Here is a 24,001-nt window from a genome sequence, read left to right on the forward strand (position 1 = left end):
GTTTATTTTAGAGTAAAATGCACCCTGGGTACTTAAACTATTGAGGCATTACCATCTAGGTACTCGAACTGAAAAAGCTACCACCTGGGTACTTAAACTATGGGGGCATTACCATCTCGGTACTCGAACTAAAAAACCTCCCACTTGGGTACTTAAACTATTGGGCAATTACCATCTGGGTACCGTCGCCGGTGACCAGCAGCGCGGGAAAATGAATTTTGATTCTTTTTCTTTTTCTGAAAATGGATAAATAGTGCTAGAATTTGTTATTTTTGTAAAAAAATAATTAGAGCTCCAAACATTCTAAAATTTTTTGTGTAGCCTCTATATGATGTACTCTACCTAGGAAAAATAAAAAACTTGGAAAATGAATAGTTTTTGTATGTTTAAAAATTACCTCTTTTAATTAATAAATGAACTTCCATAAATTTTATAATTAAAATAAATAAATGTCCAAAAAGAGGCGGCCTACCTGTGCTCGCCTGCTCGCTTGCACACAGTTAGGCCGCCTCTTTTTGACATTTATTTATTTTAATTATAAAATTTATGGAAGTTCATTTATTAATTAAAAGAGGTAATTTTTAAACATACAAAAACTATTCATTTTCCAAGTTTCATATTTTTCCTAGGTAGAGTACATCATATAGAGGCTACACAAAAAATTTTAGAATGTTTGGAGCTCTAATTATTTTTTTTACAAAAATAACAAATTCCAGCACTATTCATCCAATTTCAGAAAAAGAAAAAGAATCAAAATTCATTTTTCCGCGCTCCTGGTCACCGGCGACGGTACCCAGATGGTAATGGCCCAATAGTTTATGTACCCAAGTGGGAGGTTTTTTAGTTCGAGTACCCAAATGGTAATGCCCACATAGTTTAAGTACCCAGGTGGTAGCTTTTTCAGTTCGAGTACCTAGATGATAATGCCCCCAATAGTTTAAGTACCCAGGGTGCATTTTACTCTTTATTTTAATTTCCTTAGACTTCTGTTGTAGTGGTACCTGCTTAAGTGGTGAAAGGTTGTGCTACTGCACTTGACTATTCGGGTTACCATTTAAGCTTTCAAACTTTTTTACTCTTAAGTACAATCTTAAAAATTACCCCCCTATAGATTTAGCATTTTTTTAGTGCCTTGCACCTACAGAGGCTAAGGTAGCAGCATAGCCTCACTTATGGGCCTTAAATCTTGGAACATGCTTAAAGCGTTGGATTGATGTGTGTTCTTCTCATCTTCTGTGTGTAGCAGTTGTCTAAATTCAAAACCAAGTTAGGCTGAACAACACCAAATTTCTGAACTTATGTTGCCTTTGCAGTTTACCTCTACGGAACTCCTGTGTCCTGTGGCATCATTACCAGTTCATAGCAAGTTCTTGGGCCTGAAGACCCTCTGGGCTTCTGTTTGGAAGGTAAACTCATGTTTGGGCTGCGTCATGTCAAGTCGATTCTACTCAATCAGTCCACTGTCCCAACGACAACATAAGTGACATGATACTATCAGTGTTTCTGGTTGTCGGTAAAGCTGCGTAACCACCACCGCCGACATGATTCTGAAAGGTGAAAGGTTCGGGCCAGCGTATCATAACAGTACACCTTCGGTCCTTTTTTTTTTGTCTAATTCGTTACTTTGCTGGTCTACGGATGGATCGTATCTGCTAGTCTACATTTTTTCCCCGCAAAGCAGCTGAGATGTTGGACTGAACGAGCATACTCCTACGACATTGCAAGTCTGTGTGGTTGTTCGTCGTTCTGAACCCAGCTGTTCATACTGCACGGGCAGTTTCAGCTTCTGGCTGGCTGCTTATCTATGTGCTGCGCATCGCCACACCACACGGGACCAAGACCAACCGACCGACCAGCCTGTTTGCGTGCTCGTAAACGATCGTAAATTTTCAGCCGGGAACAGTGTTTTTCTCTCACACCAAACCAGCCAGCAGTAAATAATCCACGATACGATACGGCCTCCCGAACAGGCTGCAGGTGAGCAAGAACAGCCAGGCAAGGTTTATTATAAAACTATAATGGTCATATTCGCTTATCTTATAATCTATCTTTTTCAGCTTGTTTTTTCAGCCGGAACACTGTTTTTCTCTCACAATAAATTAGCCTAAACAGTGTTTCGGCTTGATGTTTCAGCGAAGCGAATGGGGCCTATGGGCAAGAATTTGACCCAAAATCACTCTACCAGTGCTTCATCTATTTGATATATAAAACTATAATCATGACGAACATTTTTTACCGTGTGTTTTATGGCATCAGTTTTGTGCGATAAAAATGTACTAGTATAGTAGAATAATTGCTGGTCAAAAGGTTTGAACAAGAAAAATACTCGTAAGCACTGTAGTTTGAAACGGATGAGTATCATACAGTATATCGGAGCCCCCTTGCCAATCATGCCGTAAAGTTCCGTGTCGTCCGTTTCCCACCCAAAGGCAAAGCCAGATCGCATCGCATCCGCCCGGGCACCCGGCGCCGTGGCCGGAGCTCCCCCTCGCCCCCGGTCTCGTCGACAAACCGCTGCCCTGCCGCTCGGTCAAGGTAGCCAAGTTGCGGGGCGTGTTTGGTGTTGACATTCTCGGCGTCAACACGGACCTGCCCTCGGCCGTTTCACACTCTCCGCCCACAGCTGCGTGGACTCTAGGCACCGGGGCCGTACCAGCTGACCTGGGTGCGGCTGGTAGAGTGATTTCAGACCCTGGAGCGGGCGAGTGAGGTAGTCCCGTTTGACGTCTCCGCTCCTGGTCCTCCGTTGGTCATGACGTGTCCCGTTTGACCGCACCGCGCCAACGGCGGCGGTAGCTAGTATGACAGCCCCGAGGCTGTCTTCAACAGGAGAACCGTCTGGACACCCAAATCTAAAATAGATTTCCAACAAACTAACTATATGAAAGATCTATTTTAGATATCAGGATGGAGACCTATTTATAGAAATGATTCTCTCTTAGATCTCGTTGTTGAAGAAGAAAAAAAAAGATATTGAACTCTTTACATCTAAACGTGGAATAAATTTTGTATTTTAGGTAACAGTGATTAGAGACGGTCTAATAGGCACTAGAACTAGTAGTAGTAGTAGGAAGACCCGTCAAGTGCACACTAGCTAGGGCGGTCTTTCCGGCCTGTCGGCGTCGCGTGCGTTTTCGGTTGCGACGCGAACGCGAGGCTGTTGCTGTTGTTCACCCGGTAGCGTTGAGCGTTCCAACCGTCAATAGTGAATAGTCACAGGCATCCAAGTACGTATGTAGCAGCGGCGGCTGACTAGCAGCAAGGACGACCTCCCCGGAACGTCGTGTCACTCTGTCCGTCAGCCTGTTCCAGGGCTTATCAGCCAGAGAAGGCTGGAAACTTTGTTACTGCGCGCGTCGTGTCACTCTGTCCGTCAGCCTGTTTCAGCTAATAGTATTTTTTTTTCACAATAAACTAGTACCACTCAGACTTATCAGCTCAAAAACCGACGAGAACAGGCTCACGTGTGTCCTCAATGTCCCGTTACCGGAATCTTTTGTTTGTTTGTTTTTTCAATCACATCATTCATCCTGGACTGCAGTAATAGTAGGCATCTTGCGGCTCGCGAGTTTACCGTGGGCCGTGGCCATGGGTGTTGCCGCGAGGTTTCGAGGTTGATCTTAATTACGTGCCCCGTCACAACTCACAACCTAAGCCGGTGGTCACGCCTTTCTGGTGTGCCGTCCGTCCGTCCGTGCGTGCGTGCCTTTGACCCCAAGTGCCCTACACTTTTTCACGGTAACAACAAAGGCACGTACTACCTACTTCACTTGCTATTGGCCTAGCCATCCCTGCTACCTAAAACTCTCAGTGATTGAGACCTGAAAGCACCTGGTTTTGCTCTCTAACATTATGTACACTGGTCTAATCTTCTAGAGTGCACGGTAAAGAAATGCCCCCGGCCGACGACGGCCCTGAATCCCTGATCAAAGTGACAGTGATCCGTTTTTTTTTTGACGTTAAAAGTGACAGTGATCCGTTGTGCAGAGATGGCATCGCATCGCATTCGCACCAGATTCTGCCGCACCCAGAGCGAAATTCCCGCTGCTGACCGGATCCACATCCACGAAGGCGCTGGTGGCCGGAGGGCCGAGGCCCACCGGATGCATGGGAACACTTGGACGACCCAACAGCAAGCCCACAAGCACGAGGCACGCATGCATCCCCCGCGCGGCCTCTCGTTCCTCCGGCACGCCGCACGCTCCGCTGCCGGTCAAGCTCCGACCACCCCTCGTCTGGAAAGCATGGACGGTGGCCGGCCGGTGCGGTGCTCGTTAACATCCGGCCAGCAGCGTCCCTTTCGGCACCGTGCGCGCATCACGCTCACGCATGGGAGCGTAGTGTTCCTGTGGGTGGGTGCATGTTAGTTGGGTCATTGCGGTCATTTGGTGGGTTTCTGTACTTGTGTTCGCTTTCGGCACAGTGACTGCTCTTGTAAGTAGCACTCACGTCACGTAGGCAGCAATCCACGAGAGGCCGCAGCCCGCAGCCCGCAGCCAGCATCGTCGGCCCCATCGTATCGCGCGCGCGACCTCGACGGCGACGGCCAGCGACGGAGTCAGCGGTGGGACTAGGAGTAGCCTCTACCGATTCTAGGCATGTGGAGCCCCCCTAAACTCTCCCTTAAAATTTTATGCATATATATATTAGGTAGGAGAAGCTAAGATTAAGAAAAAATAAAAAAAATCTCTATTTTTTTATTCAGTCCCTAGCTTCGGCACTGGCGACGGCGACGGACCGAAGAAGCATATACGTACTACCCGTCGCCGGTCGAGAGGAGGATGGGAGCGAGGAGTACGTACGACCGGCGTGCTGGAGCCAGCCGCAGCCGCACGAAGCGTTGTCTACGTGTGCGTGGACGGAGGCGGCCGCGTCGCCGTGCCGTGCGCGTGCATGGGCATTTCGCGGCCGTACGTTTACGCTACGTCCCGTCGCGGTCCGGCCGGGTCCCAGCCGGCGGTCTAAGTCAACCGGGGGTTTATTTGCCGCCGCGAACAGCCGAACACCGTGGCCACAGGTCTCTGGATGTCCGTCACTCTACAAGTGTCAATGCGACACGCCACACCATTTTTTCCAGTCTTTATTAAGGCTGCGGTCCAGCTTGTGTTCGTTTCCCTTCTCTCTCTCTCTCCCAAAGATCTCCGCTCGAATAATTCTGCCATTCTGATGTTGCCTGTTGGAGTGTCACCAGAGCGCCAGTGCAGGCACGGCGAAACGCTTGACCCGGTTAAGTTTCCAGCTTCCAAGCAATCAATCAAGTAGTGACTCGCTCAATCAGCCATCCAGAGTCCAGTCCTCAACCAACCGCCACCAAACCGGGTTGCCTCACGGGCGCTAGCGATCCCACGGCTGGCTTTCGCCCAGCGCGGCCGGCGGCGTCGTCGCTGTTGAGGAACAGGCGGACGGTCGCCGTCACTCACCGGCACTCGTATCGGCGGGGCTCGACGATACAGCTCCGTCAGAGGCCTTCCCTAGCTAGAGTAGCTATGCCTCCTTGTCAACACGCCACAGAACACGTACGATACGAAGCCCGGGCCGGCGGTGCCGATTGATTGCCACTGCCGGACCCGGACACATGTGGGTAGCCTTGAGGCGCTGGCTCCTGCCACGCCGCGCGGCTGCACCGCCGGTTGCAGCAATGTCTGACTTGCAAGCCACGCCAACCACACTGCAGCGCTGGGCAGGTGCAGTGCAGCAGAGTGTTTTCGCCAGGCCACATTGGCCAGGACGGTCTACAGAGATATCTCCCAGGTCCCGCGGGAGTTAATGCTCATGTTCGTTTGAACTGGAAGAATGGTTTTCCTTTTATAACAAATCGGCATTAGTCGGTTTATTAGCCACGATATAATGTCACGTTGCATGTCATCATCTGCTAAATGCTGCTTCATCTATCGATCGATTGAGGCCTTGTTTACTTCCTCCCTCTAAAGTTTACTCCCTATCACATCGAATGTTTAGACACATACATGGAGTATTAAATATAAATTAAAAAAATAACTAATTACACATATTGTGACTAATTTACGAGACTAATTTTTAAGCCTAATTAGCCCATAATTTGATAATGTGGTGCTACCGTAAATATAAGCTAATGACGGATTAATTAGGCTTAATAAATTCATCTCGCGGATTACTGAGGATTTCTGTAATTTATTTTATTATTACTATTCGAACACTCCTATATAACGTCTCGATATGATACCTGATATGACATCATGAACCTTTACACCTTTACTCTCCGTATTTAAACACCACCTGAGACGAAGGACGATGGAGTTGAGGCCCTGTTTAGTTGTCAAAAAATTTTGCATAGTAACTGTCACATCGAATCTTGCGACACATGCATGGAGTACTAAATGTAGACGAAAAAAAAACTAATTACACAGTTGGTCGAGAAATCGCGAGACGAAACTTTTGAACCTAATTAGTCCATAATTAGACACTAATTACCAAATACAAACGAAATGCTACAGTGAGCCAAAATCCAAAATTTTTTGGATCTAAACGCACCCTGAATACAACAATGATGTACTACCCCTTATTACCACCCATGGATGATGGAGCTGAGTACAACAATCACAAATGTGCTACAGGACGTACAAAGCGACCGGCAAATGAAAGTACAGTATAGTACTGTACATCGCAGAGTAGAGAGACTCTTGTTCCTGCACAAGATCTGTCATTTAGCTAAGGGTGTGTTTGGTTCCCTCCTAACTTTTAGTCGTTGTCCCATAAGATGTTTGGACACGGAGTATTAAATATAGACTAATTACGAAACTAAATGCACAGATTGAGATTAACTTGCAAGACGAACTTTTTAAGTCTAATTAGTTCACGATTTGACAACGTGGTGCTACAGTAAATATGTGATAATGATGGGTTAATTAGGCTTAATAAATTTGTCTCGCGGATTACTGACGGATTCTGTAGTTTATTTTTTTATTAGTATCAAACACCCCTGTGACATCCGATAAGACATCTTTTAAACTTTATTCACCGTTTCAAACACCCCCTAAGTCCCTGTCCCCGGTTCCTATTCCATGATCGGAGAGTATCTTCTGTAGAAAAGGACGCAAATTCTAGCTATCGGAAAGTTTGGTAGAACCAGTATAATATGAAAAATACATCTCTTAAAAATCCATAAAAACTCATATGATATCGTAAAAATTGATTTTTTTATATAAACTAGCAAGCGTACCCATGCGTTGCAAGGGAATCTAATACGTATTGCGATCCAACTCGATACTATTGTTATACGCGATTTGCTCTAACTTGTATGAGCGTAAGTCACAAGTCCGAATCATATACAAGATGTGGAAGATGCGATCCGATACGTATTGGAATCAAACCTTGTATCCATCGTTGCTAAACATGAGATGTTCTAACTCCGCATGACTATGAGTCATAAGTATAGGTCAAGTAAAAAAAGCAAGACTAAAGAAACTCTTCACTGCCCGGATAGTTAAGGGAAGGTATACAAAAAAAATAGGATGAGGTTTTGGCTCTTTAATATTAGGCTGGCAAACATGTTCGTGCGTTGCTTTGGAAAAAATAAACTATCAAATATTCATGATAAACGACGATGAGAATGATACATATCTATTTATATTTTGCCATTTATGTAAAATTTTAAATTAGTAGTAATTTATTTTAAGATAGCTATGATATCCATAACATAAGTTAATGTTGATAATAATATGACAATATACTATTAAGTCTATATCGAATTCAATTAAAACCTTGATAGATTTTTATCTCTCATTGCAGAGCACCAAAATATTTAGACATAATTTATTTTTCATACTATCCATGTGTCGCTACAATTAGATATCGAGCTTTGTGATTTTCATTGTGAACCCATAAAAATATGTAGTTCTAATCTTAAAGTCGGCAAGGAGTTAGTTGTCTAAGTGTCGAGGATTAATTTGTCCACCTATTGTTACGACGTAAGACCTCTCTCAATTATCCACATGCAAATCCTCGTCGGGATTGCAGTGGTACATTTATTTATATAGGACTAGACCTCTTTCAAAATTTCATTTCATAATTCGATTAGTTGGACCATCAACTTCAGATTAATAGACTACATCAACATGTTAGTGGTGAAAACATTTGTTTTTTTAGAAAGGGCCAATGGTTCAAAGACATGTAATATTTTTATTTATTTATTTTATGCTTATTAATATTGTATTTATTTATTTTAGCTTGTTTAGTTTTTCTCCTTAAAATTTACTTTCTATCCCATCGAATGTTTAGACACATGCATGGAGTATTAAATATAGATTAAAAAATAATTAATTACACAGTTTGCGACTAATTTGTGAGACGAATCTTTTAAGCCTAATTAGTTCATGATTTGACAATGTAGTGACGGTTGAATTAAGCTTAAGAAATTTGTCTCGCGGATTACTGACGAATTCTGTAATTTATTTTTTTATTAGTATCTGAATACCCCATGCGACACCATCACGTGACACCTGATGTGACATCTTAAAACTTTACCTCTTGATTTAGGGGGTGTTTAGTTCCTCCTCCTAAACTTTAGTCATTGTCCCATCAGATGTTTGGACACGGAGTATTAAATATAGACTAACTACGAAACTAATTGTATAGTTTGCAACTAATTTGCGAGACGAATCTTTTAAGCCTAATTAGTCTATGATTTGACAATGTGGTGCTACAATAAACATGTGCTGATAATGGATTAATTAGGCTTAATAAATTCGTCTCGTGGAATACTGACAAATTCTGTAATTTGTTTTTTTATTAGTATCCGAACATCACATACGATATACTCACGTGACACCTCCTAAATTTTAGTCAACGGATGAAAACATTATCTTAAACAAGCCGTTACAACTATTTGTAGGCAGTCCTTGAGAAGAGAACAGCTAGCTACTCCAGATCAGTAGTTCGTTTGGTTGACTAATTCGTATTGTTGCTGGTTCGTAAAAAAATACTACTGACTGGTTTATATAAAAGAAAAATATTATTTTAGTTAGAAATTTACGATCGTTTACGACAGGCAACAGCGAAACGATCAGGCTGGCCTGGTCCGAGACTGAAAGTAGCCTGTTCCGAGACTAAAAGTGCTCCCCATGTGGCAACAAAACCGAGGCGGCTATCTAGTCAGATAGAGCAGGTGAGGACTGAGCAATGTGTACACCAAGTCCCTTGCACTGTTCCAAGATGCCACCCTCAGGGCAGAGAGTTATTGGCTGCCGCGCTGTCAGGAAGGACGAATGAATGAACCAACCCTAAAAAAAGCATGGAGTCGTAGGAGTAGATAGATAGATCTAGATTAGGAGGGCACGAGGGCATCTAATCCCAAACAAACTCTGGATATGTGACACGGTGAAGCACTGAAGCATACTAGTGCTGCAGCAGTATGATGATCGTCGCTTTGTTAAAAATTTGGGAAAGCGGGGCCAAGCGGGGAGCACAGCAGCAGGAAAAAGGTCGCGACCGAAGTGCCCGATTTGACCCTGCAGATCTTTAGAGGCTTGTTTAAATTCAAGACATAAAGTCATAGATATCACATCGGATCTCATACGAGGTGTCGTATGAGGTGTTTGATACTAATAAAAAATAAATTATAGAATCCATCTATAATCCATGAGACGAATTTATTAAGCCTAATTAATCCATCATTAGCACATGTGTACTGTAGCACCACATTATCAAATCATGGACTAATGAGGATTAAAAGATTCATCTCACAAATTAGTTACAAACTGTATAATCAATTATTTTTTAGTCTATGTGTCAAAACATTCGATGAGATAATGAGTAAATTTTATGGGAGAAACTAAACCAGGCGTTAGCCTCCCACTGCACTGGTGGTCCCAGCAGAGGCAGGGCAGCAGTGACGGGAGCAGAGGAGCAGGATACCCGAAACAGTAGGAGCGTGTTTAGTTTCAGGAAGTTGGAATTTTGGGCTATCGTAGTACTTTCGTTTTTATTTGACAATTAGTGTTTAAACATGGACCAATTAGGCTCAAAACGTTCGTCTCGCAATTTCCCACCAAACTGTGCAATTAGTTTTTTTTTCGTCTACATTTAATACTCTATGCACGAGCCGCAAATATTCGATGTGATAGATACTATAATATTTTTTTAGGATTTTAGGATGAAACTGAACACGCACCAGGCGCCGCGGGCCTGCAGTGGGAAGGCAGACGAAAACCGGCTTCCTTTGAGAGGCGGGCGCACACCTGTTCCTGTGCTCGCTGCTCCGCCTCCGCCTCCGCCTCCACGGCCGCGGTCACCTCACATCGCCATCGCCGTGGAATCATTCTCGGATCTCGGTGGCCGCTCGCCGGACGCGGAAGCCTTTTTCCCCCAATGATTAGTCTGATCTCTGGCGTCGCAAGCAGCCACTCCCATCGATCCGGTGGCGGTGGCGCCCCTGACCTGACCATGTGCCGCCACTGCGAGTGCAGCACGCGTACGTCGTCGCCTAGTAGCTCTGCCGCGCCTCCGCTTGCTTGTTTCGTTGGACCGGTTCTCAGAAGAAAACTGGAAACAATGACCGGGAGAGACGGAGAGCCCACGCCTCCGCAGCGGTCTTCGCGGTTAGGTTTTTTTTTTAATGGTGCTGCTGGAGTGGAGTGCCAAAAGCAAACAGAGATAGGCTAAACTAAAGCACATGGAAGAATGGAACTAAGCGCAGCGCATGTCATTGACACGAGGGCGGCGACGACGTACGTGAGGAGTGATGAGGTGGCTGCTCTTGCTCCGTCCGCGTGCTTGCCTGGCTAGCGAGCGGGCCGGGTTGGACTTGCGGCACGTTCGTTTGATCGTAAATGATCATAAATTTTTAGTTAGAATAATATTTTTCTCTCACACTAAATCAATCAGCAGTAATAATCCACGATCATATACGATCGTTTCAGTCTCAGCCGAACGGGCTGTTGGATCTTGAGCCAGCCGGCCTGCTAGGAAGAAGAAGAAGAACGTACCCCGCATGTCGGACTTAGGGGTCAGGTCAATGAAAGCAAAACGCGACGACTGCACGAGTACGAGAAAGTCTATCGTGAACCACATGCCTGCCTAGCGTCAGCACGACCGTACGAGGGGTAGTTCAACTGATACCAGATGTTTTTTCTATGCACGCAGTACGCGGCCCGTCACAAAAAGATAGTACTCGTGTGTGTTTGATTGGCTGGTTTGTATTGCTTGGTCGTAAAAAAATACTGTTGGCTGATTTATGTGAGAGAAAAATACTGTTTCAACTGAAAATTTACGATCGTTTACGGCAAGCCACAGCCATACGAGTAGGCTGCACGACGACCGGTACAGCTACTTCTGGGCCGGCTGCCGCCGCCGGCTGCTAGCTGCTGTTTTACTTTACTGTATGGGCCTGTTCGCTGGTTGGGGCTGGTGCTGGTTTAGGCTGGTTGATGCTGATTTTTTGTGAGAGAAAAATACTGTTAGCTGGCTGGTTTGGGCTAGTTGAAACCAACAAGCGAACAGGCTGTATGTCTACGTTTGTGGCTCTGCAGCCGGTCTGCAACACTGCAGAAGTAGCACTACCGAGCTGTGCCATAATTTTTGAAGAGAGAAATGCTAATGGTCAACCGATCGGTTGATTTAATTAGGAACATCTCTCAGTCGTTTTTTTCCCCGTCGGATGGCGTTTGATCCGGCTTGCTATCCTCCTCTCCGTCTGTCGGTAGTTGAGTTGCTACATCTTAAACAGCCTGGGGTGTGTTTAGTTCCCCTCAATTCCAGAATTTGGCACTATGCAAAAAGAAGATTCCCCGTTATATCAAATTTGCGGTACATGCATGGAGTACTAAATGTTGACGAAATCAAAAACTAATTACACAGTTTGGTTGTACTTTGCAAGATGAACGTTTTGAGCCTAATTAGACAGCGATTGGACAATTATTACCAAATAAAAACAAAACGGTATTGTACCTACAGTACCGCCAAAAATCAGGCGGCGCCGATTCGGTGCCCAACTAAACGAGGGCCTGATGGCCCGTCTGTGCGTTCGCTTGCTGCTCTCTTGGCGGCGCTGCTGACACGGGGGCGACGGAGTGGGCGGGCTAGCTGTTTGGCCCCCGCCGGTGTCGTCTCTCGCGTACACGGTGCGCGGGCGTCCCCGGTGCCGGCGCGGGCGCCGCCCCATCCCGGTCCCAGTAATTTTGTTTTTTTTTTAAATTTTTGAAGAGTTTGTGAATAATTTGAGCGATTTTTTTTTAAATGCATGAGCCAAAATTTGGTTGATGGGAGGGGCTAAAACAACCGGTTGTTAGCTAGACATACTCTTTTTGAAATGACACTCAATTAAACTATCATCTTTATTATGATTTGCAAAAAAGAATCTCAAGTTTAACTAAATTACAGGGTGGAAACTCTGTTGGATTTATTATGGGCTGGGCCCATTTATATATCTAATAAATCAATAACTCTATGGCTTTTAATTGTGGGTATTATTATTTGTACCGGATTAGAAGTTAAAAGAACGTTGACTCAACTTAAATGACTGGAAGAGATCCGTCTAATTTGAGAAGTTGAGAAACGGACAAGGGCGTGCCACACGCGCGCGCACGCCGCCGCCGGCCGGGCCGGGCTCGGGCTCGGGCCGGGGCGGGGCGGGCGGGCGTGGTGTGTTAATTTTTAGCACCCACTATCTCGACCTGACACTTAATCTCCCTGAGACTCTCGATCTCCTCGGCGCATGCCTCCGAGGCTGCTCGGCTTTCCTTGCGGTTCTTCCAACTCCAGATAAAAGAGAGACTCATTCCAGAAACACGGTTGAGTTGTTCGATAGCTTTCCTCATCTCGTAACTCTGCGCGCACGGAGGAGCGAGAGGGCAGGTGCCTCCGATGCCCTTGTCGTTCGGGACCTTGCACGGGGGATCGGCAATTAGGTTTTTGGGGAGCGTCTACGCGACTGCCCAAGAGTCTTCGTCTTCTTCCCGATCACCGGCGTCTTCTTCGTCGAGGATTCTTCTCCTACAGCATGTCGACTTCGGAATCACGGACGGGAGGGTATGATCGTTTCATCTTCTCTCAGTTTGTTCCATATGTCCAGTCTTACCAGTCTGTTTCTGTCAAATATATGCTCCATGTATGTGCTTTATCGTTACAGTCATGTTGCTTCATATGTGGCCTTATGCTTTTTGCAAATCTGAGATGTATATCATGCCAGTTTCTCTCTATTATGATTTATGAATCAAGTTCATATGTTTCTGTTTTTTATATGTTTCACATGATACATGATCTAGCATGTATTTTCACCATGGAGATAATCGATATCATGATTTCAATGATTAATATTTCTTTATATGTCATCATCATGCTGTTAAATTATGGAATTAAAATGACATGGAAATTGCCTATTATTCTAACAATCCAAAAACCTAATTATAGACATTTTTCTATCAGAGGTTTTACTGCTGTGTTAAAGCCCGATCCTTTTGATGGTAAAAACTTCTTGGTTTGGAAAGCTAAGATGGAATTGTGGCTCACTGCAATGTCATGTTATCATATCTCTGATGGCAAACCTGCTAACTTGCCTCCTGAGGATAAGGCTAAGTTTAAGGCTGATGACAACCTCTTTCGAGGTGCAGTAATTAGCGCACTTGATCCAAAATTCTAGAAAAGCTATATCATCCTTCCTATAGGGAAAGAGCTGTGGGATGCACTTGTGGAAAAGTTTGGAGTTACTGATGCTGGTAGCGAGCTGTATCTCATGGAGCAGCTGTATGACTACAAGATGGTTGAGAACCGATCTGTAGTGGAACAGGCTTATGAGATTCAGGCACTAGCTAAGGAACTTGAGCTCTTTCCATGTGTCTTACCTGACAAGTTTGTGGCTGGCGGTATAATCGCCAAGTTACTACCTTCTTGGAAGGACTTTGCTACCTCACTCAAACATAAGAGACAGGAGTTCAATGTTGAAGAGCTCATTGGTACTCTTGATGTTGAGGAGAGAGCGAGAGCAAAAGACAATGGAAGAGTGTTGATGCCTCTACTGCTAATGTGGTACAGAAGAGAAACTCTGGATTCCACAAGTATAAAAAGAAGAAAAACCAGAACAAGCAAGAGAACACAACTAAGCATGTTCAAACAACACAGTTTAAAAAGAAGAACAACAACAAGAGAGATGGAGGCTACTTTGTTTGTGGCAGTGAACAGCACTGGGCAAGTGAGTGTCCTGAGCGCAAGTTCAAGCAGGAAAAGAAATCAGCAAATGTTGTCACTACTAATACTGGAGAAGGAGCAACTGGGTATGGTAATTCTTTACCATTTGTTCTTTCAGTATGTAATTCACCTGAGTGATGGATGAATAGTGGTGCAAATATTCATGTGTGTGCTGATGTTTCTCTGTTTTCTTCCTACCAGGTCGAGAGGTCTGGCGCCTTGTTGATGGGAAATGGGTCACGTGCTCATGTTCTTGGTGTTTTACGGTCATTCTAAAGTTTACTTCGGGAAAGACGGTGCCATTGAAGAGCGTACAGCATGTGTCCTCCATCAAGAAGAATCTTGTTAGTGCATCCATGCTATGTCGAGATGGCTACAAAATTGTTCTAGAGTCGAATAAATGTGTTGTGTCGAAACATGGTTCCTTTGTTGGTAAAGGATATGATTGTGGAGGCTTGTTCCGCTTATCACTGCATGATGTGTGTAATAAAATAGTGAATTGTGTTAATATTTCTGATGAGTCAGATTTATGGCATTCACGTTTTTGTCATGCAAGTTTTGGCTGTCTTATGCGGTTAGCAAATCTAAATTTAATTCCTAAATTCAATTTGGTCAAAAAGTCTAAGTGCCATGTATGTGTTGAATCAAAACAACCCGCAAGCCTCACAAGGCTGCTGAGGCGAGGAATTTAGCACCTCTAGAACTTGTCCATTCTGATTTATGCGAAATGAATGGAATTTTGACTAAAGGCAATAAAAGATACTTCCTCACGTTTATAGATGACTCCACCAGGTTTTGCTATGTGTATCTCTTAAAAACAAAAGATGAAGCGTTTAATTATTTTAAGACCTATAAAGCTGAAGTTGAGAACCAACTTGAGAGGAAAATAAAGCGGTTAAGGTCCGATCGAGGTGGAGAATATTTCTCTAATGTTTTCAATGAGTTTTGTGTGGAACATGGTATTGTTCATGAGAGGACACCGTCATTCTCACCACAATCCAATGGGATTGCTAAAAGGAAAAACCGCACTCTAACAGAGTTAGTGAATGCCATGTTGAGTACAGCGGGATTATCTAAGGAATGGTGGGGTGAGGCGATTTTGACAGCATGTCATATCCTGAACAGAGTTCCAACAAAGAACAAAGAGATCACACCATTTGAGGAATGGGAAAAGAGAAGATTAAATCTCTCATATTTGCGCACTTGGGGTTGCTTGGCTAAAGTAAACGTGCCAATCAACAAAAAGCGTAAACTTGGATCTAAAACTGTTGATTGCATTTTCCTTGGTTATGCATTTCACAGCGTTGGTTATAGGTTCTTAATTATAAAATCTGAAGTTCCTGATATATATGTTGATACAATCATGGAATCTAGAGACGCTACATTCTTTGAGAATGAATTTCCAATGAAGAATACACCTAGTGAAACAAGTCATGAGACTATAATTCCCCATGAACACGAACTGTCTATTCCAACAGATCATGCTGAAGATTCTCATGTGCACATCCCTGAGGAGAATGACACTATAGTCACTCGAAAGAGCAAGAGACAGAGGGTTGCAAAATCCTTTGGTGATGACTATTTAGTGTACCTTGTGGAAGACATACTAACCACTATTAGAGAGGCATATTCTTCTCCTGATACTGACTTGTGGAAGGAAGCAGTAAGGAGTGAGATGGATTCTATTATGTCTAATGGAACTTGGGAGGTCGTTGACCGTCCTTATGGTTGTCAACCTATAGGTTGTAAATGGATTTTCAAGAAAAAGCTTAGGCCTGATGGTACAATTGAGAGGTACAAGGCAAGGCTTGTGGCCAAAGGATATACCCAAAAAGAGAGTGAAGATTTCTTTGACACCTATTCACCAGTTGCTCGATTGACTACAATTCGCACCCTAATTGCCGTGGCTGCCTCTTATGGTCTTATCATTCATCAGATGGATGTTAAGACAGCTTTCCTGAATGGAGAGTTAGAAGAGGAGATCTATATGGATCAGCCAGAAGGGTTCATTACGGATGGTCAAGAGAACAAGGTGTGCAGGTTGTTAAAATCATTATATGGCCTAAAACAAGCACCTAAGCAATGGCATGAAAGGTTTGATAATACTTTAACATCTAACGGTTTCTCTGTGAATGAAGCTGACACGTATGTGTATTATCAATATGGTGGGGGTGAAGCTGTTATGCTGTGCCTATATGTTGATGACATCCTGATCTTTGGATCAAATCTCAATGTGATTAAGGAAGTAAAGAAACTTCTGTCGAGCAATTTTGAAATGAAAGATTTGGGAGAAGCTAATGTTATTTTAAACATCAAGCTTATTAGAGAAGGTGATGGTGGGGTAACTCTGTTATAGTCCCACTATGTGGAAAAGGTATTAAGTCGCTTTGGTTTTAGTGACTATGATCCTGCTCCCACGCCTTATGATCCTAGCGTGTTATTGAGGAAAAATCGAAGAATAGCAAGGGATCAACTAACATACTCCCAGATCATTGGCTCACTCATGTACCTTGCGAGTGCGACAAGGCCTGACATCTCATATGCTGTGAGCAAGCTGAGCCGGTTTGTGTCAAACCCGGGAGATGATCACTGGCGTGCTCTTGAGAGAGTGTTGCGTAATCTGAAAGGTACTATGACTTATGGTATTCATTATACTGGACATCCAAAAGTGCTGGAAGGCTATTGTGATGCCAACTGGATTTCTGATGCTGATGAGCTGTATGCCACGAGCGAATATATGTTTCTACTTGCAGGTGGCGCTGTTTCCTAGAAGTCTTGCAAGCAGACTATCTTAACGAAGTCTACAATGGAAGCAGAACTCGCTGCATTGGACACTGCTGGAGCTGAGGCCGAGTGGCTTCGTGATTTCCTATTGGATTTACCGGTAGTTGAAAAATCGATACTGGCTATTTCAATAAACTATGACAACCAGACTGTGATTACGAAGGTCAACAGTTCCAGGAATAACATGAAGTCCACAAGGCATGTTAAAAGAAGATTAAAGACTGTCAAAAAGTTGAAAACCTCTGGAGTTATAACGTTGGACTATGTCCACACGTCAAATAATCTAGCAGATCAATTCACTAAGGGACTGTCACGAAATGTGATAGAAAGTGCATCGAAAGAGATGGGTATGAGACCCACATGAAAGTCTATTGTAGTGGTAACCTGCTCTATGTGATCAGAGATCCTGTGAAGTAGAGTGGTGAAACAAGCTATAAGTAGATTGAGAGGAAAGTTCCCTATGAACCTATCTCTGATGCATATCTTTCTTTCTGTAAGGCAGGATGGTGTTTACCTTAATGTATTTCGAGAGTCTAATAAAGATGAGATGTTGTCCTACAGAACATCTTTTGAGAAGTACACCTATATGAGTCAGACTACTGGTCACAGTCTATGGGACCTGGGTTATCCCTAAACACTCATGAAAGGCATAGAAGTGTGACTTATATGCTTCAAACAACGGGGATGCTTGTTGCAACCTAGTACCAGCAAAGGACTTGAGTGAATCTCACCTCACACAAAACTGTCAATTCAAGGCATAGTCCATTGTTCAGTTGTGACTGAGTGAAACTCTTGTTCTAGGTAGATGTTCAACTTAACAGTCTCCATCGAAACACTGGTATATCAAAGAATTGTGATTCTGGAACTATACAGTTACAAACCCTAGAGTTTGGTGGGGATTGTTGGATTTATTATGGGCTGGGCCCATTTATATATCTAATAAATCAATAACTCTATGGCTTGTAATTGTGGGTATTATTATTTGTACCGGATTGGAAGTTAAAAGGACATTGACTCAACTTAAATGACTGGAAGAGATCCGTCTAATTTGAGAAGTTGAGAAACGGACAAGAGCATGCCACACGCGCGCGCGCGTCGCCACCGCTGGCCGGGCCGGGCTCAGGCTCGGGCCGGGGCGTGGCATGGCGAGGCGAGGCAGGCAGGCAGGCAGGCGGGCGGGCGTGGTGTGGTGTGGTGTGTTAATTTTTAGCACCCACTATCTCAACCTGACGCTTGATCTCCCTGAGACTCTCGATCTCCCCGGCGCATGCCTCCGAGGCTGCTCGGCTTCCCTTGCGGTTCTTCCAACTCCAGAAAGAGAGACTCATTCCAGAAACATGGTTAAGTTGTTCGATAGCTTTACTCATCTCATAACTCTACGTGCACGGAGGAGCGAGAGGGCAGGTGTCTCCGAAGCCCTTGTCGTTCGGGACCTTGCATGGGGGATCGGCAATTAGGTTTTTGGGGAGCGTCTACGCGGCTGCCCAAGAGTCTTCGTCTTCTTCCCGATCACCGGCATCTTCTCCGTCGAGGATTCTTCTCCTACAGCATGTCGACTTTGGAATCACGGACGGGAGGGTATGATCGTTTCATCTTCTCTCAGTTTGTTCCATATGTCCAGTCTTACCAGTCTGTTTCTGTCAAATATATGCTCCATGTATGTGCTTTATCATTACAGTCATGTTGCTTCATATGTAGCCTTATGCTTTTTGCAAATCTGAGATGTATATCATGCCAGTTTCTCTCTGTTATGATTTATGAATCAAGTTCACATGTTTCTGTTTTTCATATGTTTCACATGATACATGATCTAGCATGTATTTTCACCATGGAGATAATCGATATCATGATTTCAATGATTAATATTTCTTTATATGTCATCATCATGCTGTTAAATTATGAAATTAAACTGACATGAAAATTGCCTATTATTCTAACAAACTCTCCATTTGGATCGAACCGTGAAGCGAAAAGAACATTTTTACATGTTCTATAGAATATTCTCTGATAGAATCACGTGTGTAAAAGCACAACTTGATATACCAATATATGAATTGTGAAAGCGTTCCTTAGGGCTAGCTCGACAGGACTCTGGCTCTTTCTAGAAGGGCTCCAACTCTTACTCCTCTAGTGATATTTTTTTTAATTTTAACACTTTTTGGAAATTAATTTTAAATCTATCACGATCGGTTTTTTTTAAAACTAATATTTTTTGCCGCGCCTATTGCCCTGGCGCGGCCAAATGCCTGTGCCGCGCGCATGCATGGTGGCGCGGCAGCGGGCTGACGTGGCAGCGACCGAAATCGCTGACCGGTGATGTGGCAGGACTCTGCTGCGTCCTGATCCGTGGTGCGGCAGAGCCAAATAAAACCCCCACCGCGTCTCGCGTCCGCCAGTGGCCGAGCAGCCGTCGTTGTCCAAGCAGCGCAGCAAGGCTGCCTAGCCGCCGCGCCCGCGTCCGCCCGCGCCAGCCCACCACCGAGCACGCCGGTCGCCACGGCCGCGTCCGCCCGTGCCAAGGGAGGTTTGATACTGGGAAGACTAGGGCACACTATGTCCTCATGCCCTTGCGCGACCCTGCTCACTGGTCCCGCTACACTAGGGTTCTCCAAGGTTCCAATGTGCCCATGGCTGAGGTGGTGGTGGAGAATGGGTACATGATGCAAGGTGTTCAGGACGGCCCGTCCATTGTTGGTTTTGGAGGCAATGACCAAGAATTATGGGTCGAAGGGGAAGCAACTCAGGATAATATGGTTTTGGACGGTCAGTTGATGCAGGGGCAGTTTCATTCAACTGCAGTAGGTTGTATAAGCAATGACTTCGATGTGAATAATTTCGAACGGGAAGATGAGGAGCAGGAGGAGGAGGACAGGATCAGTGATGTAGTTAGCAGTGATTCAGACGATTCTGATGATGACCAAGGAGGTACAGATGCTATGCCAACATCGGCTGATGCCATGCCAGTACCGGTTTATACTATGCTAGTATCGGTTCATACTATGATTCATGGGCTAGAGTTAGTGAAGCGCAGCAATATGTTCCACCACCACCTTACACAGCGACTGAGCTTGAGCAACTAAGGTCCAAGAACGTATCTTTCAGGGGCGTTCCAAACTATAGAGATGTCAACATGACGGATATGGTAGTTTGTGACACCGGTCTCCAGATGTGTAGGAATTCATTGTACAACCATGAGAAAGAAACCCTTAGGAAGGGGATGATATTCAACACAATGTCAGAGATGAAACTCTTCCTTCAGGACTATACTGTGTACCACCATAGGCCGTACACCGTCACTCATTCGGACCAGGAATTGAGGTACCACATAATATGCAAAAATGGTTGTATGTGGAGGTTAAATGCATAAAAGAGACAGAGTGATGGCAAGTGGAGGATAACTAAAGTTATCGAACCCCACACTTGCCTAGACAATAGGGGGAAGGAAAATCATCAGTAGCTCACTGCACGTTACCTTGTCCGTCGTATATTGGGGCTCGTTGACGACAATAACGACATCTCGTTGTCTTCTTTACAACAGTCCATATCTGAATTTGTTAAGTACGATGTGACGTATGGAAAGGCTTGGCGTGCTAAGCAAATTGCTCTGGCGATTCGATGGGGTACTTGGGAGGAAGCGTACAATAGGGTGCCCCGCATCTTATGTGCAATGCATTACTACAACCCTGGCTTGAAATGGTTTGTGGACACCGGAGGAATGTTTTTTGGGGACCCATTGAGGCATGTCCTCTATCGTGTGTTCTGGTCGTTCACGCAAACGGGACATGCATTCCAGGCTTAAAATGGCTCTGTCACGCCACGGATCAGCGATTCCGGTCGCCGCCACGTCAGCCCGCTGTCGCGCCACCATGCATGGCGCGGTACAGGCATTTGACCGCGCCAGGGCAATAGGCGCGGCCAAAAGTGTTAGTTAAAAAAACCGACCGTGTTAAATTTAAATTAGTTTCCAAAAAATGTTAAAATTAAAAAAAAGAGTTGAAACTGTTTTGGACAACGTTTGGTAAAAATAACACCAATGTCGGTTTTCTTACGATTTATGTCAGATTTGTGAGGAGAAACTACGTTTTGAAAGCTCTAACTATCTAGTAGAAAAATGGTGGTGGCTCCTCTGAGCTTCATCACCAGAGCCATTTCTTGCATGGCCGTTTGGCAAGACTTAGACCGGAGTCAGAGCTAGAGCCGCTACATAAGCCCCGCCAAACGAGCCCTCAGTTTGCTAGATATATATTGAAAAACCATGCAAAGGCAGTGACAATCATGGCATATACATGCTGTACTGTTTTTTTGGAGCTATGTACCCCGTTCGCTTGTCTTAAATTTGGCTTGTTCGGCTTGTTTTTTCAGCCGGAACAGTGTTTTTCTCTCACAACAATTCAGCCGGAACAGTGTTTTTCAGCCAGTTTCAGCCAAAGTTCAGACCAGCGAACGGGGTATAGTCTACAAAATTGGATGCAGATATTATATGTATTCCTGCACACCAAACCAAAAGCACCATTATTGGAGTGCGCAGCTAACCAAACTCCTGATAAATTATGATTCATCGATGGCTAATGCAGAGCTTACATATGCACATAGGCGGCCAGGTGATGTAATTATGCATCGATGGCTAATGCAGAGGTTACATATATATGGACATAGACCGCCAGGTGATTAAGCCTTTAATGATATAGATCATGACAAATCTACAAAGTAATCAAGTAATAATCCAAATGGAATGTTTATAAAGCATGATCATGTGGATCAAGGTCTATGTGTTTCTTGCGAAAATGATTCCTATAAAATCACTGCATATTCCGAAGGGCCTAAATGAGTGAGGAGAATAAACACATTAGCCAGATAAGGCCATGGCAGTATTCACAGAGATTCTAGTATGATTTGCCTAGCAATTTTATTTTATATTTGAAGATGGTGGGACTCGACTCCATAACAATAATGCTCTTGTATGGGAGGGGGGCTGGTGGTAGGAGTAAGTGGCCTATCTTCGATACTCCCATTCTTCTCTTGTCCTTATATGGGGGGAAAACAGTTTTTTTTCCTTAAAATAGGGTAAAGGCAATGCGCCAGCAAAGAGGCAAAGACTAAGCTCTATAGTTATAGCTAGACAAGACAACCACCTCTTTAGCTCATCCTTCAGTCCTTTTCTAAAAAATTGAACTAAGACAGTCGAACAGAATCCGCAACATTATGTTCCTCCCACTATTCGTCAATGTATGGATATTTTAGAGCTTAATTATAAGTAATAAAATTTTACAAAAACACGCAAAAGTTTCTAATATATATAAAAACTAGTGCCATGAGTTTCATTTGGTCTATAGTATGAAAACAACGTTAGAACACAATACTTTCATATTCACCATGTTTTGCAGCAGAACTTTTCAGCGGACGAACAACGTTTTTCTGTCACAACAAATCAGCATAAGCTAAATTTCAGTGAAACGAATAGGGCCAATTGGCACCATGTATTATTCTTCAAAAAAAGTGGCTAGAAATTATATTAGTCCCAAGATCACACCTAAAACATGACGAATCCCCAGCTCAACACTATAGTGCGTACTTATAGAAATGAGCACAACATACATACTTTTCTCTTTTTATTAGTTTTTATACATGACACGGGATTCGCACGCATATTGTAGCAGGCCATGCGCGTCGAGCCGTCGACCACTTTGATGATTGAGAGACTTGAGAGTTGAGAGGCCAAACAACATGTTCGGTTGGCTGGCTCGTATCGTTGTTGGTTTATGAAGAAGTACTGCTGGCTGATTTGTGTGAGAGAAAAATACTGTTTCGACTGAAAATTTACAATCGTTTACGACAAGCCACAGCCAAACGAACAAAATGAACAAGTTTAAAAGCTTTGCCAAAATTAAAAGGGCTGTCCATTCTGGTGGTGGTCCGACGATCCTGTATAGATTCTGCCACGTAGTACATGGCGGAGGTGGTCGGGCTTTGTTTTGCCTTCCTTTTTGTTTTATCTCAAATCCTGATGAAAGGTAATCGGACAGCTAGCGTGCGTGCGTGCGTGCGCATGTAGTGTACGTGGTCTGATGAGTCTGACAGGGCCACAGGGCCCGCCCGTCCGGTCCGTACTACCGCCGCCGGTGGTCCGGCACACGGCTTTGACGGCCGTGTGCGATCGGTGCTAGCCGCTGCGTCGCCGTCGTCGTCTTGATGACTCCATTCCCCGGCCACGCCCACGCGCCGAGAAGCGATCGTCGGGGAGCTGGCAGAGGAAGGGTGGTCAACGCGCTAACAAGCAGCGGGCGTCCTTAGCGTCCGGGCCCACTGTATTGTTTTCCTCGTGCAGCACAGCAAGCACAAACAACACATGCATGCAGATGCATCGCCCTACGCGTCCCGTCGCGAGCATGGCCTCGTGCCTTGTAGAAAATGATAATAGGCCCCGTTCGTTTGTCTTCAAAATGACTTGTTTGGCTTCTTTTTTTAGTCGGAACAGTGTTTTTCTCTCATAACAATTCAGCCGGAACAGTGTTTTTCAGCCAGTTTCAGCCAAGTTTTAGACCAGCCGGAACAGTGTTTCGCTTGTCTTATAATATTTTAGTTTATTTTTTTTAGTTAAAATAATATTTTTTTTTCTCATACCAAATCAATCGAAACAGTGTTTCGATTTGTTTTTTCAACGAAGCAAACGAAACCGATATCTATGTCTAGCCAAATTCAAAAGTCGCTACCTTGACGTACCCCACCCTGACCTGCCCATCGCCATGGCTCAACTTTACCTAGGGGGTGTTTAGTTCCCCCAATTTCTAGAATTTGGCACTATACAAAAAGAAGATTCCCCGTCACATCAAACTTATGGTACATGCATGGAGTACTAAATGTTGACGAAATCAAAAACTAATTGCACAGTTTGGTTGTACTTTACGAGACGAACGTTTTGAGCCTAATTAGTCAATGTTTGGACAATTGTTACAAAATACAAACGAAATACTACAGTATCTACTGTGGCTACAGTAACTCTGAGGGCGCCGATTCCGCGCTGAACTAAACGAGGGCCTAGCTAGCCAACTAATGGTAGCCC

This window comes from Miscanthus floridulus, chromosome 12 (assembly GCF_019320115.1).
Source record: "Miscanthus floridulus cultivar M001 chromosome 12, ASM1932011v1, whole genome shotgun sequence".
Classification (NCBI taxonomy): domain Eukaryota; kingdom Viridiplantae; phylum Streptophyta; class Magnoliopsida; order Poales; family Poaceae; genus Miscanthus; species Miscanthus floridulus.